The sequence below is a fragment of the Trichomycterus rosablanca genome, chromosome 8, assembly GCF_030014385.1.
Source record: "Trichomycterus rosablanca isolate fTriRos1 chromosome 8, fTriRos1.hap1, whole genome shotgun sequence".
NCBI classification, from domain to species: Eukaryota; Metazoa; Chordata; class Actinopteri; order Siluriformes; family Trichomycteridae; genus Trichomycterus; species Trichomycterus rosablanca.
In genome coordinates, this window is record NC_085995.1 from 3,508,009 (window position 1) to 3,526,889 (window position 18,881).

Here is an 18,881-nt window from a genome sequence, read left to right on the forward strand (position 1 = left end):
GTCAAACATATTAAAATAATAGCTGGTACCAGGTTTTACCTACCAGGTGAGGGGTAAGAAAAAAAATATTCTATTGTTTTATCACTTAGTTCTGATATCAAGATGATAATAATCTGATATATAAATATATATAAATATACCAACAAGTCATTCAAATACATGATAAATCCCAAACCAGAACCCAGCTAAAATTACCCTTAAACACATAAACACCTTAATCTTCCTTCCTTCCTTTATTCTAGACTTAATTTAATTGGTCTTTCTTTCTTTTTCTTCTTTTTCTTTTTTTCTTTCTTTGCTGGATCAATTTCTACCTTTCTGTTTTTCTTTCTGTCTGTCTGTCTGTTGTTAATTCCTTTTCTTTCTTTTTTTCTTTCTTTCTTTTTCTCTCTTTCTTTCTTTTCTTTTTCCTTTCTTTGTCTTTTTCTTTCTCTTTCTTTTACTTTCTTTTTCTTTCTTTTTTTCTGTCTTCCTTTTTTTTTGTCTTTTTCTTTCTTTTTCTTTCTCTTCCTTCCTTTCTTTCTTTCTTTCTTTTTCTTTCTTTCTTTTTCTTTCTTTTCTTTCTTTTCTTTCTTTCTTTCTTTTCCGTTTCTTTCTTTCTTTTTCTTTCTTTCATTTCCTTATCCTTTCTTTCTTTCTTTCTTTCTTTCTTTCTTTCTTTCTTTCTTTCTTTCTTTCTTTCTTTCTTTCTTTCTTTCTTTCTTTCTTCCTTCCTTCCTTCCTTCCTTCCTTCCTTCCTTCCTTCCTTCCTTCCTTCCTTCCTTCCTTCCTTCCTTCCTTCCTTCCTTCCTTCCTTCCTTCCTTCCTTCCTTCCTTCCTTCCTTCCTTCCTTCCTTCCTTCCTTCCTTCCTTTCTTTCTTTCTTTCTTTCTTTCTTTTCTTCCTTCCTTCCTCCTTGACTTTATTTAATTGGTATTTCTATCCTTCTTTCTTTTTCTTTATTTTTTTTCTTACTTACTTTTTCTTTTTCTTTCTTTCTTTCTTTCTTTTTTCTTTGCTGGAGTAATAGAAAGCCTGGACAATAAAGACTGTTGCATTTTTTTTCTACTTTTTCCCCCCAATCTAGTCATATCCAGTGTCCCTGGTTATATTTCTTTATCCTGAGTGAGGGGGGCTGTACCTAACACCCAGTTGCCACCTGCACAAGTCGGGTTCACACAAGGATCAGTATCACACAGGGAGAGTCACGCACTGATCTTCATTATCTCCATGAATACAGGCCTGTTTCTGTCTGATTTATAACTGCGCCTCACACACAGTTCATTTAGGTTTATATGTGTGATCAACACTGAGCATCTGACTGATGAAGGTCTGTGTAGAACTGCAGTCTTAATTCTTCCTATAATCAAATGCAGTTTGTTACCACAGTCCAGTTAAAACAACTGTTAGTGAAACAGAAACTAATTAATAGGAAATTCACAATGTCACAGAAGTGGTTTGTTTCAGCAGAATTTACTGATTTTAATGAAATAGCCGAGAATCGGCACATTAACAGAAAACGACATTTCAGTTTCTCCCCCCTAATTACCTCTGCTGACATTTCGGAGGTTTAGTTGAAGATAACGAGTAAACAGCACACTGTAATTAGCACGTTAGGTATGAAGCACTTTCTAAAATCTTCCCAACTGCAAAGTGCTGAGTGATAAACGAGCTTTAGAAAAGACTGGGCTGTATTTAATTGGTGGATACAGATCTGCTCTTTTGTGCTTCACTGGAACGTAAAAGTCTGATTCCTCCATCAGTCCTGAATAACATTAGATCTGATACTGGTGGAACGTTTCCTACGTTATTATAGTTTGCATATTAAACTGTGTTTAAAATTTTGAAAATTAGATTAAGATCAAGGTGAAAGCTTTTTTAAATCACGTTGTTTAATGCGTTTCATTATCAGTGGAGGCTCCATACCATGTTCAGGCTGCTCAGCAGCAGCAGACGACAATATACAATGTTTTTAACCACTGATGTGTCTGATTATAAACTGTATTACATTTACAGTAAACAGTCGAAGCAGTTGAGGGTTCAGGGCCATGCTCAAGAGCCCAACAGTGGCAACCTGCCAGTGGTTGGGCTTGAACCGGCAACCTTTTGATTACTGGACCAGTACTGAACCACTAGGCTACAACTGCCCTGGTTGCGTTACGCTTCACCTCTACCGATACAAACCTCCACTTCTGACTGAGGACGCTTCGCAACTGACACACGCCCCCTCCGACACGTGTGCAGTACCGACTGCATCTTTTCACCTGCACCAGGTGAGTTCATATGCAGACCAGCCTTGTGCATGGAGAGCCACGCCCTGATCAGCATTATTCCTCGACTCTGCATATTTAGAGACATAATTGCCCCAGTAATGAGGAACCCTGGTCCGGCTCATCCCACCCTGAGCAACAGTCAATCGTTGTTCGTGTGGCCGCCCAGCCCAGCCGGATGGCAGAGCTGAGATTCGATACGATGAACAATGAGCGGTTCAAGTCAATATTCATTCTTATTCATGCTGTTGTGAATCATGACCAGTTGTCTACATACTTCTACCATAAAGTAAAACTAAACACTCAAGTTTAAGTTTCAAGTCTTGTTCCAAATCAACGGTTATTAGTATTGAGATGGTGCCCATTTACCGCTGTACCAGCCCCCGCTCATCTGAGAAAGCTTTCCACAAGGCTACTGGGATTCACTGCAGTTTAGTGTGTCTTAACATTGAAATCTGGCTGCAGTTGGTATTCCAATTCATTCTAAAGGTGTAGGATTGGGTTGAGGGCAAATCTGTGCAAGCCAGTCTTCAACACCGAACACAACAGGGACAAACTGGCATTGTTACTGTTATTACACACTAGAAACACACTTTTAGCTCTCTATTGTTCTGATGTACAGACCCTCCAGCTGAGCTGTTGTTGCTCCTGTACGTTTCCACACCACATAACAGCATTTACAGTTGACCAGGCAGCTCCAGCAGGGCATACATTCGACAAACTGGCATGACGGTGCCATGTTGAGCGACACCGCGGCGCACCGGGTGTGTTATATGGCTGACGTAGCTTTTACAGGCGGTTTTATTGAAGCGTTAAAAGGCAGAAAGGGTGACATATGAAGATGAAGAGAATGCTGAGCATGCACAGGATATTTCATAATCCTCACACACACACACAAACACACACACACACACACACACAGTTCCAACCTCAGTTTGAATTTATTGCACTGCAGAGGAGCAGCAGTGTTCCGACTGTATGATCCAGCTCTCGCTTCTGCGTGTAGGAAATACAGAGATGAACTGAATCACAAATACATTCAGCTAGAAACAGGTAGCTGGCAGCGATGCATAATTCAGAAGGATCCGCTCACACAGACGCGCATTTCTTTTAGATCGATTGTAAACAAGGTTTTTCAGTGTAAATTAATCAGACTCTGTGCTACAGCAGTATTGTTTGTACGTGATGATACATGATATAAGATAAAACGGCACTGTTTTAAAAGCCCAGTGGTTCTCATATTATTTTAGAAAATGCTAAGTGTTAGGGTGCATTCACATCACTAATGAAGTTCATCGTTTGTTGTTTCAATACAATAAGTCACGTTAAGTTTTGTCCTCGTTAAGCTTTGTTCGTACAGCCTGAGTCGCTTTTACCACGCCATATCAGACAGTTCATCTCATAGGAGGCGCTTTGAAAAGGTCAGTGGCAAATTGGGTCAAAGTTCAATCAGGTGAACTTTGAGTGCCGTGAGAAGTGCAGAAATCGTGACCTCAACGTGCCCTACTCCATAGGAAACAACGGCACAGCCACTTCTCATGCAAATGTGCCCTTAAATGTGTACCTCCTTGTTTCTACACTCACTGTCCATTTTATCAGCTCCACTTACCATATAGAAGCACTTTGTAGTTCTACAATTACTGACTGTAGTCCATCTGTTTCTCTGCATGCTTTGTTAGCCCCCTTTCATGCTGTTCTTCAATGGTCAGGACCCCCACAGGACCACCACAGAGCAGGTATTATTTAGGTGGTAAATCATTCTCAGCACTGCAGTGACACTGACATGGTGGTGGTGTGTTAGTGTGTGTTGTGCTGGTATGAGTGGATCAGACACAGCAGTGCTGCTGGAGTTTTTAAACACCGTGTCCACTCACTGTCCACTCTATTAGACGCTCCTACCTAGTTGGTCCACCTTGTAGATGTAAAGTCGGAGACGATCGCTCATCTATTGCTGCTGTTCGAGTCGGTCATCTTCTAGACCTTCATCAGTGGTCACAGGACGCTGCCCACGGGGCGCTGTTGACTGGATATTTTTGGTTGGTGGACTATTCTCAGTCCAGCAGTGACAGTGAGGTGTTTAAAAACTCCAGCAGTGCTGCTGTGTCTGATCCACTCATACCAGCACAACACACACTAACACACCACCACCATGTCAGTGTCACTGCAGTGCTGAGAATGATCCACCACCTAAATAATACCTGCTCTGTGGTGGTCCTGTGGGGGTCCTGACCATTGAAGAACAGCATGACAGGGGGCTAACAAAGCATGCAGAGATACAGATGGACTACAGTCAGTAATTGTAGAACTACAAACTGCTTCTATATGGTAAGTGGAGCTGATAAAATGGACAGTGAGTGTAGAAACAAGGAGGTGGTTTTATGGTTTATATGGCCAACAACACTTGACCATGAGCTTGTTGGACATTCCTTCACATTGACATTTAACTATCGCCAATCTTATAATAAGCTTTCTCCAGGATTTTCCATCAAGAGAGAATTTGTGAGATTAAACACTGATGTTGGATGAGAAGGTCTGGCCTGTAAATGAAGTTCCATTTCATCCCAAAGTTGAGTATGTTGAGAATGGGGTTGAATACAGGTCTCTATGCAGGCCAAAGGTCTGTTGCAACAAAGAAAGCAATTCAGCAATTAATAGGGCTAAAACATCTGAATTGGAAGGAATTAGAAAGGATTAGAAGGGTTGTCCACATACTTTTGAACGTATAATGTTTATTCCGAACATGCCTGCAGTGTTTCTCAGGTTCGTGTTCTGATTATAACGTTATGAGCGGCTCATCTGAGACGTTCTGAAAAGGTGTCCCTCACCCCTCACCATCGCTCCTTCACCGCCGTGCTGCAGGAGAATAAAGCAGTGAAATGAAAGCACTGACCTTCAGTAAAGTACCCAGATTCTGACCAGGCGCATTTAACCGCCGTTTCTGCTGCGCTTCCTTAAGCAGCAAAGTGCTCACAAAGTAGCATCAGCATCGCCATCAGCATCGGCATCACTTCTGCACAACCTGCAATCTTCTCCCAGAACTCCAGAACTTTCCCTTCCATTTACAGAGGAAATATTCAGAACCAGAGCCGGTGGCATTCAGCATCCGAACGCTGCCCGGTAACCATCATGCATCATTAATGTAGCATTCATGAATGTAAGATCAGCAGTAAATGTGAGAATTAATAATACACAGCAGCTCCGGCTAAGAACTCTCCTGACGGATGTCTGGAAATAAACGATGAAACTTGTGGCTCCAGGTTTATTGTTCTTGTTTTTGTTGTTGTTTGTTTATTTTGTAGGGTTTTCTTGCTAGCTTAAAGCGTACTCTAGAGTTCAGTTGCTGCACAGCTCCAGGGTCCTAGTGACTTGGGTTTGATCCCAATCCACCTCTTTTAGTAAGTACGTAAGTAAGTAATTTATTTATAAAGCACATTTACACCCAAAGTGCTGTACATATTAAAACATAAAACACAGACCATCACAATCATTCAGAGAAAACTAACCGGTAAAAATGCATTTTTAATCTAGATTTTAGAACAGAAATGGAAGAAGCGGCCCTAATGTCCAGGGGTAGAGTGTTCCACAACCTCGGTGCTGCAACCGCACAGGCTCGATCGCCTTTGAGCTTCAGCCGTGACCGTGGCGCAGCCAAGAGCTCAGAGTGGGTAGCTAGAACGTCCTGGGTTCGATCCCCAGGTGGGGGCTGTCCGGGTCCTTTCTGTGTGGAGTTTGCATGTTCTCCCTGTGTCTGCATGGGTTTCCTCCAGGTGCTCCGGTTTCCTCCCACAGTCCAAAGACGTGCAAGTAAGGTCAATTGGAGACACTGAATTGTCCATGACTGTGTTTGATATAACCTTGAGAACTAATACATCTTGTGTAATGAGTAACTACCGTCCGTGTCAAGAATGTAACCAAAGTGTAAAACATCACGTTAAAATCCTAATAAACAAACAAACAAACAGAGATCTGGAAGAAGGACAGCGTTGGAGCAAATCCATATAACGACTTAAAAACAAACAGAAGGACTCAAAATTCAAAATGTTCATAAAAATATGTAAATAGAGATAAAAACAGAATGGAAATGAGTAGTGGGGGAACACAGTTATAATCTAGAGCAAATAGAACATTTTTATTTATCATATATACATATACAGATGTACACTGACTCACTCACTTTCTTAACCGCTTATCCAGTCAGGGTCGCAGGGGTGGGGGGCGGTGCTGGATCCTACTCCAGCTTTTCAATGGGTGCAGGGCACACAGTAACACCCTGGATGGGACGCCAGTCCCGCAATTAATTTATGCTAGTTTTTTTTTATTATTAAAATAGACAAAATGTTTTTATTTATTCATTAATATATTGTTTGCTTTACCATTGCTTTATCCTGGTCAGGGCCGCAGTGGGTCTAATTCATTAGATGAAAGGCAGGAAACACCCCTTTAATTCCAGTCCATTACAGAACACACACACACACACACTTGGGGCAATTTCTAGTACCTTTAATTGGTCTGACTGCATGTCTTGAACTCATGGAAACACAGGGAGAACATGCGATGGATGAGTGGGATGGATGGATGGACGGATAATCAATAGATGGACGAATGATGGATGGACGGACGGACTGACGGATGAAAGAATGGACAGATGAATGGACAGATAGATAGACGAATGGATGGACAGATGATGGATTGATGGACGGATAAATGGACAGATAGATGGAAGAATGGACAGATGAATGGACAGATGGATAGAAGAATGGATGGACGGATGATGGATTGACGGACAGAAGAATGGACAGATGAATGGACAGATAGATGGATGAATGGATTTTTGCTGTTGGGCATTTAATAGGTAATTCTAAGTAATAGGTAAGTTCATGACATTGGAAACACAGGGAGAACATGCAAACTCCACAAAGAATGGGAATCAAACCCAGGCCCTTGTTGCTGTTTACATTCATTAAGTATTATGTTAAGTATTCCTTTCTCTTTCTTTTTTATTCATCGTTTTAGTTGATTATATCTTTTCCCCTTCTTCTTTCCTTCATATAAAATTTAAGCTATAAATAGTTTATGAAGCTCATAAATAAGTGTTGTTTTTAAACCCACCATGACGTCTCTCCGTCTCTCTGTGTTCGTGGTGTAAATGCTTCAGGACGTGATCATCCAGTCTGCATGCGTAAATAAACCCGATCTAATAACCTGCACTATGAATCATTCATGATCATTTTAATTTCATTTAAAATTCCTGATGTCGGATTCCTCTGTCTGATGAGGCGCTGACGGTGTGCCACACCTGCACCGTGGTGTGGCGTCGGTGGTGCTGCCGGGGACGGCTGATTGAAGTAATTACGCGTTTGGCCGGGGGGGCGCACCTACCCCCGAGTCTCTCTGCTGTGAATAAATTGTGGTGGTGAAAATCTTACGCGGCGATGAGCCGAGCTGATAACAGATAACCTGAAGCTGTTAATTAACCGCTGGGCTGCAGCGGAACTCTGCGGTGGAACCCCGCGGCTCGGGCTTATTTTTATGACAAGAGAGACAGCCGGGTAAAGCGTGTGTCGTGTCCTCTGTCGTTTTAGGTTTAACTTTCACACTTTTATGAAGGACTGTAGGAACAATTAAAGCCCTTCTGGCTGCCTTAATTAAATCAGATATTTATCAAATAAAAACACTAATTAGGTTTCTGTCCCGTCACCTACAATAATAACCTGTTTTTGTTTTTCTCACACTTCCATTAATTAATGCGCACCACATTTCTGGAACTGGATTGATGAGTGGATGGATGGATGGACGGATGGATGGACAGATGAATAGACAGACTGATGGATGAACCGATGGATAAGTGGGATGGATGGATGAGTGGATGGACAGATGAATGGATGAATGGATGCTTGGGATGGATGGACGGGCAAACAGACAGACAAATGGACAGATGTTGGATGGACGGACGGACAGACGGATGATGGATGGATGAATTGACAGACAGACTGATGGATGGACCGATGGATAAGTGGGATGGTTGGATGGATGAATGGATAAGTGGATGGACAGATGGATGGATGCATGGATGAGTGGGATGGATGGATGGACGGACAGACGGATGAATGGATGGTTGGGATGGATGGACGGGCGAACAGACAGACAAATGGACAGATGTTGGATGAATGGACAGACGGTCTGATGGATGGACCCATGGATAAGTGGGATGGTTGGACGGATGGTTGGACGGATGGATGGATAAGTGGATGGACAGACGGATGAATGCATGGATGAGTGGGATGGACGGATGGACGGAAAGGCGAGTAAACTGACAGATGAATGAATGGACAGATGGACAAATGACAGATGGATGGGTGGATGGATGGACAGGCGAACAGACAGACAGATGGGCAGTTAGATGGACAGATGATGGATGGATGATGGATAAATGTATTTTTGCTGTTGGCCATTTAATAGCTTAATCTAATAAAATGTCTTGAGATTAAATGGGATCTAGTTTTATTGGTTAATAAACTGAATAAGGAGGATCAGGCATTTTTATTTCTTGTAGAGGAAAGACACAGAGTAATGCATTTTTTAATGAGAGGGAGGACGTTTGTGAGAAAGTGGAAGAGAAATGTCATTGTGTCTGGATCAAGCAAAGAAAATGTTTCCAGCATTTTAACTGATTATTCACCTCCTTATTTATGCTGTAGTGTTACATCCTGGGTGTCCAGTTTCCTCCCAGTATCATACAGACACAGTGATCCCAGTGGTTCAGTTATTTCTGTGTTTTTTAATTATGAATTATTTCGAGTTGTTCAGCGCAGTGACTCAGAGGGGTAGCACTGTTGCCTCACAGAAAGAAGGTCCTGGGTTCGATTCCCAGGTGGAGCGGTACGGGTCGTTTCTGTGTGGGTTTCCTCTGAGAGCTCCGGTTTCCTCCCACAGTCCAAAGACATACAGTCAGGCTAACTAGAGATACCAAAGGTGTGTGTGTGTGTGTGTTGGGTGTGTGTTTGTCCTGTGATGGACAGTATAATGCTAGTATATAAATCTGATAACATATTTATACTATAGGACAGTTTATGGTTGAAACTGGTGTCTTTGTACTATGTGTGAGCAATTATACAGTACATTCACATTAATGAGCCCAAGAAGGAGAAACTGCCCCAGATCTAAAGTGAAAAGTAGTGGCCTCATTAGCATCTTTGTTCTGATGATGCCCCTGCTGAATCCACATGTACAGTGTTGAATGATGTTTTTCACGTCGGTGCCCCCAGATTCTTGTTTATATGTGCCAGATTGAATGTGCAGCTGAAAATAAACAAAGCTAAACATGAAAAGAGAAGGACAAGGGGGAATATTTACCCTATTTACCCTCTGTTAGCTGTCCATGCTTTAAACTGGCGAGGGGTGAAAGAAAAACAATCTCCGTCCGCTAATGAAAAAAAGAGATTCGCTTTTCTGGTGTCCGTCACCCCTGAGGCGTCGTTGTGTGGAAGCCGTGACATGTGCCAGCAAGTTGAATAGACGGTCCTTTAAAATAAATTAGAAAGCGTCGATTGTTGACGTGTGAACAAACCAGAAGAGTTTTATCTCTGCACACGGAGGACGCACTGAATGATTTATGTTTGTTTACCATGTAAGACGTCACAGTTTTTAGAACTTTGTACTGTTTAAGATTGTGAGCATGAGTTCAGGGGGAGTTTTTATTACCTCGATGCCCGACGAAAGTTGTGCCAAGCATGTTTAGTTTTAAAATGATTGGCTTTGAATCCCAGATTGGCCGGCTGAACCAAATCCATTGAATGATTGAACAAATGAATGCCTTTATTTGACATTTATACGTACACTGACCAGGTATAACATTATGAGCACTGACAGGTGAAGTGAATAACACTGATTATCTCTTCATCACGGCACCTGTTAGTGGGGGGGATATATTAGGCACCAAGTGAACATTTTATCCTCAAAGTTGATGCTAGAAGCAGGAAAAATGGACGAGCGTGAGGATCTGAGCCAGTTTGACGAGGGCCAAATTGTGATGGCTAGACGACTGGGTCAGAGCATCTCCAAAACTGCAGCTCTTGTGGGGTGTGTCCCGGTCTGCAGTGGTCAGTGTGTATCAAAAGTCATGGGCAGCCAAGGCTCACTGATGCACGTGGCGAGCGAAGGCTGACCCGTGTGGTCCGATCCAACAGACGAGCTACTGTCTTTTTCTGCGTTTCTCAAAAGCACAGGATCAGATATTGTGTAGCACTTATGGAGCTGAGAGGGTTAAGGGCCTTGCTCGAGGGCCCAACAAAGGCTGCATGGCAGAGCTGAGATTCGAACTCTCAGCGTTTGGATTAACAGCCCAAAGCTCTACCCACTAGGCTACCACGCTCATTGACCAGAATGAAGCGGCTGATGGAAATAAATTGAATGTATTTTTTTTAGCTATTTGAAATTCCCTGTTGTTGCGCTTGCGTTGCCCTTTTTGTGCCTCACATCGCTAATACACACCACAACACGACTCTTGTTTATAGATTAGCCTCCTTCTAATCCTCCTTACCCATAAATCCTCACCACCTAAAGGTTCCCAGTCAGTCGTGCCTCTAATTTAGAACTAAACCCAGTAATTATGGAAAGTGCTTAATGTGAGATACAGACGCTAATGCATCTCGATGCAGAGTTGTGACAGCGAGCTAGCATCAGTGCTAATCTGACTGTGTCTGTGTTAACATGCAAAGATTTTCTCTAACCTGACTGAGTTCATTTTTATTATAGATCTGAGGTGTTTATATTAAAATCTCTGTGTACCTGCATGCTAGAAATAACAGGTAGAGTACCACTTAGTGTACACGTTACCATGACAACGAGCATCACTTGAGTCCAGTCAGTTGGCGTGTTTGTTTTTTTATTTTTATTTTCTTCAATTTTATTTATACATTTCTCCCAATTTTGCGTAATTAATTTGCCTTCCGCTGCTGATTGCAGTCGAGGTGGGTATATTGCTGCTCACGCCTCCTCCGACCCGCGTGCAGCCCTTAGCGGAACCCTTTTTCACCCATGCGCTCTGCACAGGCGCCTCTCTATCTGCCAATCAGGGTCCTTACACAGGGCTTGAAGACCCCACCCACGTAGTCCGGTCATCCCGCCCTAGCAGAAACAGGTCTGCTGCAGGCACTGACAATCATGCCTGCTAGATGGCGTCCAGTCGACCGGTGACAACGCCGAGTTTCGAACCGAGGAGTTTTTTTTTTTTTTTAATTGCTTTAATATTAAGGCAGACTCAGGAAACGTACCTCACGTCCACTTATTAAAGAAGGGGTGAGAGGAAGATGTCTCCTCCTGTAACATTCCGAGGGACGTGAGCTGAATGCCAGTCTCACTGCCGATGATACGAAACCTCAGGATGAAAGTGCGCAGTAAAGACAGTGGCAGGAGAGATTCACTGAATTTTGATATGAAAAAGGATCGCATGTATTAATAAAGGAAAGAAGTCTGTCCTAGAGAGAGAGTTATGACTGTCCACATTCCCACTGTGCGGTACATTTAAGATCAGATCAGATCAGATCAGAAAAGATAAGATAAGATAAGATAAGATAAAAGATAACACTTTATTGATCCCGAAGGGAATTGCAGATTTAGAGTCTGTTTGATATTTAGAAACAGAAAAATGACTTTAAACATCAACAGTTGATGTGTGTACTGGCCCAGGGTCATGTCATGGTTGAATTTGGATTATTTTAACCATCATTCAGGTTCAGAAACATATTACGGAACTCCTAACACCCCATTCAGGACCCTTAGGGTGTTCTGGAGCCCATTTTGAGAACCACTGCTCAACAGGAAACAGACTCTAGCACAATTTATTGACCAGTTGCGTAAGTATTTGCCAAATTGAAGTTTTTTTCCTTGTAAACTGTGTTAATTTCTTACGGTAAAACACGCTAGCGCACCAGACCTGACATTCCGAACCCGTCGGTTCGAATCTCAGCTCTGCCATCCAGCTGGGCTGGACGGCTACATGAACAACGATTGGCTGTTGTTCAATGGGGGGTGAGAAGCCAGAGAGGGACCTCATAACTGATGCAATTACGACCCTTTGATGGCTGATTGATGGCGCCTGCTCAGAGGCGAGGAATAATGCTGATCAGGGTGCGGCTCTCCGTACACAAAGCTGATCCACATATGAACTCGCCTCGTGCAGGTGAAAAGATGCACTCGGTTACTGCACACGTGTCGGAGGGGGCGTGTGTCAGTCTCGCTCTCCTCAATCAGAAGTGGGGATCAGCATCAGCAGAGAGAAAGCGTAATGGAATCAAATAGAATATATAGAATTAAATTTGGGTGTCCAAGCAGAAAACTGTAAATGGAAACTCTTTCCCTCCGCAGCGTCCGTGTGTTAAAGCTCAAATCTTTATATTGATTAAAGCGACGTGTGTTACTGCAGCAAACTCATAAATTATTCTCAGAATAGAGAAGATTGATCCGAGCGGTCACGCCAACGTTCCTCTCACTGTCAATGTATCGACCAACATACCTGCACTGATCTGATAAACACCATTGTTGTCCAATCTCTCCACACACTTAATTGAATCCTGCGTCTTGACATTTCATGCCATTTCATTATAATTATCTCCGCTGCTTGTTCATGTGTGAGAGGCGGCGCTTTCTCTCTTCCTGACGGTAATTAGAGTCGTTCTAGCCGAAATGTTCATGCAGAACATCACACCTCACCTTTATTCCAATAAAATACATCGTCCTATTTTACATCTATTGTATTAATAGAAAATGAAAATGTATGTTTGTCTTTTGCTGTTTGGATGGATCTGATTACAGCAGCACTAAAGCTGGGATTTGAAAAGTGAATCTGAAACATCGTATTGTTGATATGGAAGGTTTCAGGCTGGATTTCAACCCCTTAATCTCTTTCTTTAATTACAGATTGAACTTGTTTTGGCTGGTCCCATATTTATTGGTTGCTGCAGCAGATCATTCTGGCCCTAACACCTTATTTGACAAACCTACTTATTTTTATGACCCAATCGTGTCTTTGTAGTTGCCCGATCGGCTGGTAGCACCACTAAGATTTGAACTCAGCATTTGTAAGCTAGCGTATTTTACCACTGTGCCACCCGAGCCCCCTTTTGTCTGGTTATTTGGCTTAAAACTATAATTATGCATAATATCTTTCGAATTCCAACAACATAGCCACAGTTATTATTATTATTATTAATAATCATTATTATTAATAATAATAATAATATGATTATTAATATTCATACTATTTTATTATTACTATTATTATTGTTATTGTTATTAATATTATTGTTATTATTATTATTATTTTTATTATTATTATTAATAGAATTTTATTATTATTATTATTTTATTATTATTATTATCTTTGTTGTTATTATTGTTATTATTATTATTATTTTATTATTTTTTATTATTATTATTATTATTATTGTATTATTATTTTTATTATTATTTCATTATTATTATTATTATTAATAATAATAATAATAATATTTTATTATTATTATTTTATTATTGTTGTTGTTTGTTTTTGTTGTTTGTTGTTGTTATTATTATTATTATTACTATTATTATTATTTTTATTACTATTATTATTATTATTATTATTTTATTATTATTATTATTATTTTTATTATTATTATTATTTTATTATTATTGTTGTTTGTTTTTGTTGTTTGTTGTTGTTATTGTTATTGTTATTATTATTATTTTTATTATTATTATTATTACTATTATTATTAGTATTGTTATTATTATTATTATTATTATTATTATTATTATTATTATTATTACTATATGACAAAAACAAGCATGGGCTAAAACTAAATCTGTCCGGAACGCCCCTAGTTGATGTTGTACTTCATGATGTTGATGTTACTGTAAGTAAATGAAGAAATTAGAATGAAATATTTTTAAACATTTTGGTCTTAAACAGGACCAAGCTGCATCACTCTCATGTGTGTTTTCTAGTTGTTTTTTTTCTATTTATAGAAACCTAGTGAAACTTTTTCATGCTACCTGGATACCATATACTGTAATTCCAAGGCAGTGATCAGAAACATTTACCAAAATCACTGAGTTTACCTTTAATTCTTTACTCGTCTGTAGTGTTGCTGCTTTAACGTGTTGACGCTATAACAGGGTGTATTCTGTGTTCTCACAGTGGTTGTGTCGGGGAGCTCTGAGAACTTGTGGGAACAACATCCAGAAGCATCTCTGATCTACCTGCACTGATCCAGAAAGAACCGTAAGTCCTAACAAACCTTTTGATCTGTGGCAGTGGGAATAATCCGTCCCTATTCTAGTCTCTGGGTGTATCAGTCTGTTTTATTGGACCTCAGGAGGGATCTAAGATACAATAATTAATCTTGATTTTTCACAGTCTGACTTTAGAAGCTTTTATGTTTATACCGGTACATTATAAAACCAAAAGTATGTGGACACCCATCCTAATTAGTGAGGGCACACATTGCTGAGGTCTGTACAGTCAGTTATACAAAATGGATCCTATGCTTTCAGCTTTGCGATGTGAGTTTGGCATGTTCCAGTTCCAGTTCCAGCATGAATGTAGATAAAGTAGAAGATAGAAACACTTTTATCTGTCATACATACAGATACACGTGTACATGACAATCAAATGCTTTTTCTGTCTACATCAGCTTGATGGGAAGCTGGGATCAGAGCGCAGGGTCAGTTATTGTACGATGCTTCTAGAGCAGAGAGGGTTAAGGGCCTTGCTCAAGGGCCCAATAGTGGCTGCAAGGTAGAGTTGGGATTTAAGTTATACCCACTACACTAGGCTACCACTGTTCCTGACAATAATGCAGAGCAGATGGAACGGCTGTATTTGTCATATATACAGATTTTTTTTTCCTGAGGCTGTGCTGCGCCCCTTGAGCCGAAAGGTTTAAGGGCCTTGCTCAAGGGCCCAACAATGACAGCATGTCAGAGTCAGTATTCTAACACACAACCTTCTGTTTATTAGCCCAAAGCTCTACCCACGAGGCTACCACTGTTCCTGACAATAATGTAGAGCAGATGGAATGAATGCCTTTATTTGTCATATATACAGATAGACGTGTACAGGACAATCAAATGCTTTTTTTCGAGGCTGGGGTCAGAGCGCAGGGTCAGTTACTGTATGATGATCCTGGAGCAGACAGGGTTAAGGGCCTTGCTCAAGGGCCCAACAATGACAGCATGACAGAGCCAGTATTCGAACACACAACCTTCTGTTTAGTAGCCCAAAGCTCTACCCACGAGGCTACCACTGTCCCTGTACACTATCCAGACCTGGTTTGACAAGTGAGCTCCAACATCAGCCCTCTTAAACACTTTTGGGATGAATCGGAAACGTTCATTATTAGCCAAAACGCCTCGTCCAACCTCACTGTCTGACCTTACAAATGCTCTTTTAAGAAAATTGGGGGGCGGCACGGTGGCTAAGTGGGTAGCACTGTCGCCTCACAGCAAGAAGGTCCTGGGTTCGATCCCCAGACGGGGCGGTCCGGGTCCTTTCTGTGTGGAGTTTGCATGTTCTCCCTTTGTCCGCATGGGTTTTCTCTGGGAGCTCCGGTTTCCCACAGTCCAAAGACGTGCAAGTGAGGTAAATTAGAGATACAAAATTGTCCATGACTGTGTTCGATATAACCTTGTGAACTGATGAATCTTGTGTAATGAGTAACTACCGTTCCTGTCATGAATGTAACCAAAGTGTAAAACATGACGTTAAAATCCTAATAAAACAAAACAAACAAGTAAATTGGGATGAATTTTCTCGTAGAAGCCTGTTATATTTTAATGTCCATGGATTCAAAATAAGATGTCCAACTAGATGACGGTCAGGTGTTTTGGAAAGCTGTATAGTTTTATACCTGGTCACTGTGGCTGTGCTGATTCTTACACCTGTTTTGTAGCATCTGAACAGTTCAGAATCAGGCTGAGAGAAGATCAATCCCCACATCAGACGCCTAGGAGAACTTTTTATTCCTATTAGTGGATTTGTGAGGAGGATGAATGAGGTCAGCATGTGGTCTCAGCTCTCACAGGGAAAACACAAAGAACATTACAGGGTTTGCGTCTACGATCGTCGTTACTTCTCCAATTTATCCAAAGCTGTTCTGCATTACAGATCACTCACTGATATATTTACATCTTTCTGACTCATAGAAACAAACACTCATTCATTTCTGTCTAACGCTCAGCGCTGAATCATTATCTGAGTTTCTTTCTCACCGTCCCGGCGTCTTATTGGTGACAGGCAGCCGAGTGCCACCAGCTGTACTCATTCAATGCCCAGGGCACGTTAGATTGGGGAGCAAAGTGTACCTCAAGAGCACTAGTGTGCATTAAAGGAGTCAGTGATGTGTGATCTGGCAGGCAGGCAAAAGCACATCATGTTCCTCACATCAGGAATATGTGATTAGATCAAGATTTGTACGTCCATGGTAGTAAGGGAGAAAGAATAAAGGTACTGTTCAGAATTATTATCACAGGGGATATTATTTTAGTCATCAGATCTTGTGCCACAACACGTTTAGTATACTAATAGATTATTTATTTAACTAAAAATGCCCCATGATAATACCAACAGTGACTCTGTATGTGCATGTGTGTCATTACTAAAATAACATCCAATGTGACCATAATGATTGATGAGTTTGAATCAAATTTCCTCTTTCAAATTCATTTTTTTGACTTTGGTAAAGAGACCACTGTTCCATGTACTGTTTTCTATTAAACAGTTGGTTCTACCTGTAATCATGGGAGATAGATAGATAGATAGATAGATAGATAGATAGATAGATAGATAGATAGATAGATAGATAGATAGATAGATAGATAGACAGACAGACAGACAGACAGACAGACAGACAGACAGATAAACTGACAGACAGATGGATAGACAGACAGACATACAGAGATAGGTAGACAGACAGACAGACATACAGATAGATAGATAAACAGACAGACAGATAAATAGACAGACAGACAGATATATACAGAGACAGATAGAGATAGATAGACAGACATATATAGATGGATAGACAGGCAAACAGTATATACATAGATAGACAGACAGACAGACCGGTGGATAGATAGACACACAGGTAGATAGATAGATAGATAGATAGATAGATAGATAGATAGATAGATAGATAGATAGATAGATAGATAGATAGATAGATAGATAGATGGGTGGATAGATAGACAGACAGATATATACATACATAGACAGACAGCCAAACAGATAGATAGATAGATAGACAGACAGACAGACAGATAGATAGATTATACAACAGTGGAGGTACACATTCAAAAAAAAGTAAGTCAGCAGACGTAGTGAAGGTTAAATGACATTATAAACCCTTTAACAGCAGCTGAATGATCTGAGTTGATGTGTGAATATTTAACTCATATTCATGACTTTAATATCAGTAACGGTTCTAATCATTTATTCACAGTAAAATACAGTTGCAGAAATCATTAAAATCCCAACACTACTATAATATACACGTGCACGAGAGCCGTGTCACCTTCACTGTATGTTGTACTGTTACGGCTGTAGTGTTTTCATTCACACCGCGTCTAACCTCGGGGCAGATCCTCTCATCTCAGGTCTCCAGAAAGAAACATTTCCATTTTCAGTCTGTCTCTGTGTTCATGCTGATCTGAGCTCTGACATTCATCTCTGCCTCCCTCGAGGCGGACGTCTGACATGATGACACATTCAAACTGGGATCATTCTGATGTTTCCTAAAAAAAATAAAATAATAATAAAAACAAACTAAAAGCTTTTTTTAATGTATTTGGCGTGGTAATAAAAAACGGTCCCTTTTTTTATTCCTCTCTCCAATACAATCCTCTCTCTGAAAAAAACAGTGTTTAATGTTTTATATTTAAATAAATCAGTCTGGAAAAGGTTAGAAAGGCATTTTTAAACTTTAAGACTCCACCAAACTACAGTGAGAGCTATAAAGAACAGAGAGCAGTCTGCTGAACTTTCTTTAACTGAACTTTCTCTTTTTCTTCTCATCCTTCAAGACACAAACCCCCCTGACCCCCTCACCTTACCTCTAAAAAGTGAATTACATTTAAAGATCCAGAATTATTTCATTAATTTAATTTAGCAGAGGTCATCTGTAAATCCAAACACACACCTGAATTATAGCTGATCTACAGTTTAGTTTAGGTTTCTATAGTTATATAATGTTTTATATTTAAATATTTCAGTCTGGTAAAGGTCAGAGAGGCATTTCTAGGACTTTAAGACTCCACCAAACCACAGTGAGAGCTATTTATTTTCTAAATAAAGTTAACTAAGAACAGAGAGCAGTCTGCTGAACTTTCTTCAGCTGAACTTTTTCTTTTTCTGCTCAACCTTCTCCCCTTACCCCCTAAAAAGTGAATTACATGTAAAGATCTATAATTATTTATCTGTTTATCCAAACATACACCTGAAGTATAGCTGATCTATAGTTCAGTATAGTTCTCTATAAAGCTTCTGTCAGTTATAAAAATGTGATTACATATTTAATAGGACCTGCTGGAATCCTGCAGTAATGCTGGGAAAGATTTTAATGTATTCACACTGAAACAAGCTTGTAGCTCGAGAAGT

General features: G+C 40.4%; 1 protein-coding gene across 1 annotated transcript in view; it reads left to right on the forward strand.

Moving 5' to 3' along the window:
- The window catches only part of LOC134319650 (FERM and PDZ domain-containing protein 4-like), a 109,231-nt gene that overhangs the window by 51,584 nt on the left and 38,766 nt on the right, over positions 1-18,881 (forward strand). The window contains exon 2 of the mRNA XM_063000944.1: positions 14,427-14,510. The gene's annotated coding sequence lies outside the window, so the exon portion shown is untranslated. The remainder of the gene's footprint in view (positions 1-14,426; positions 14,511-18,881) is intronic.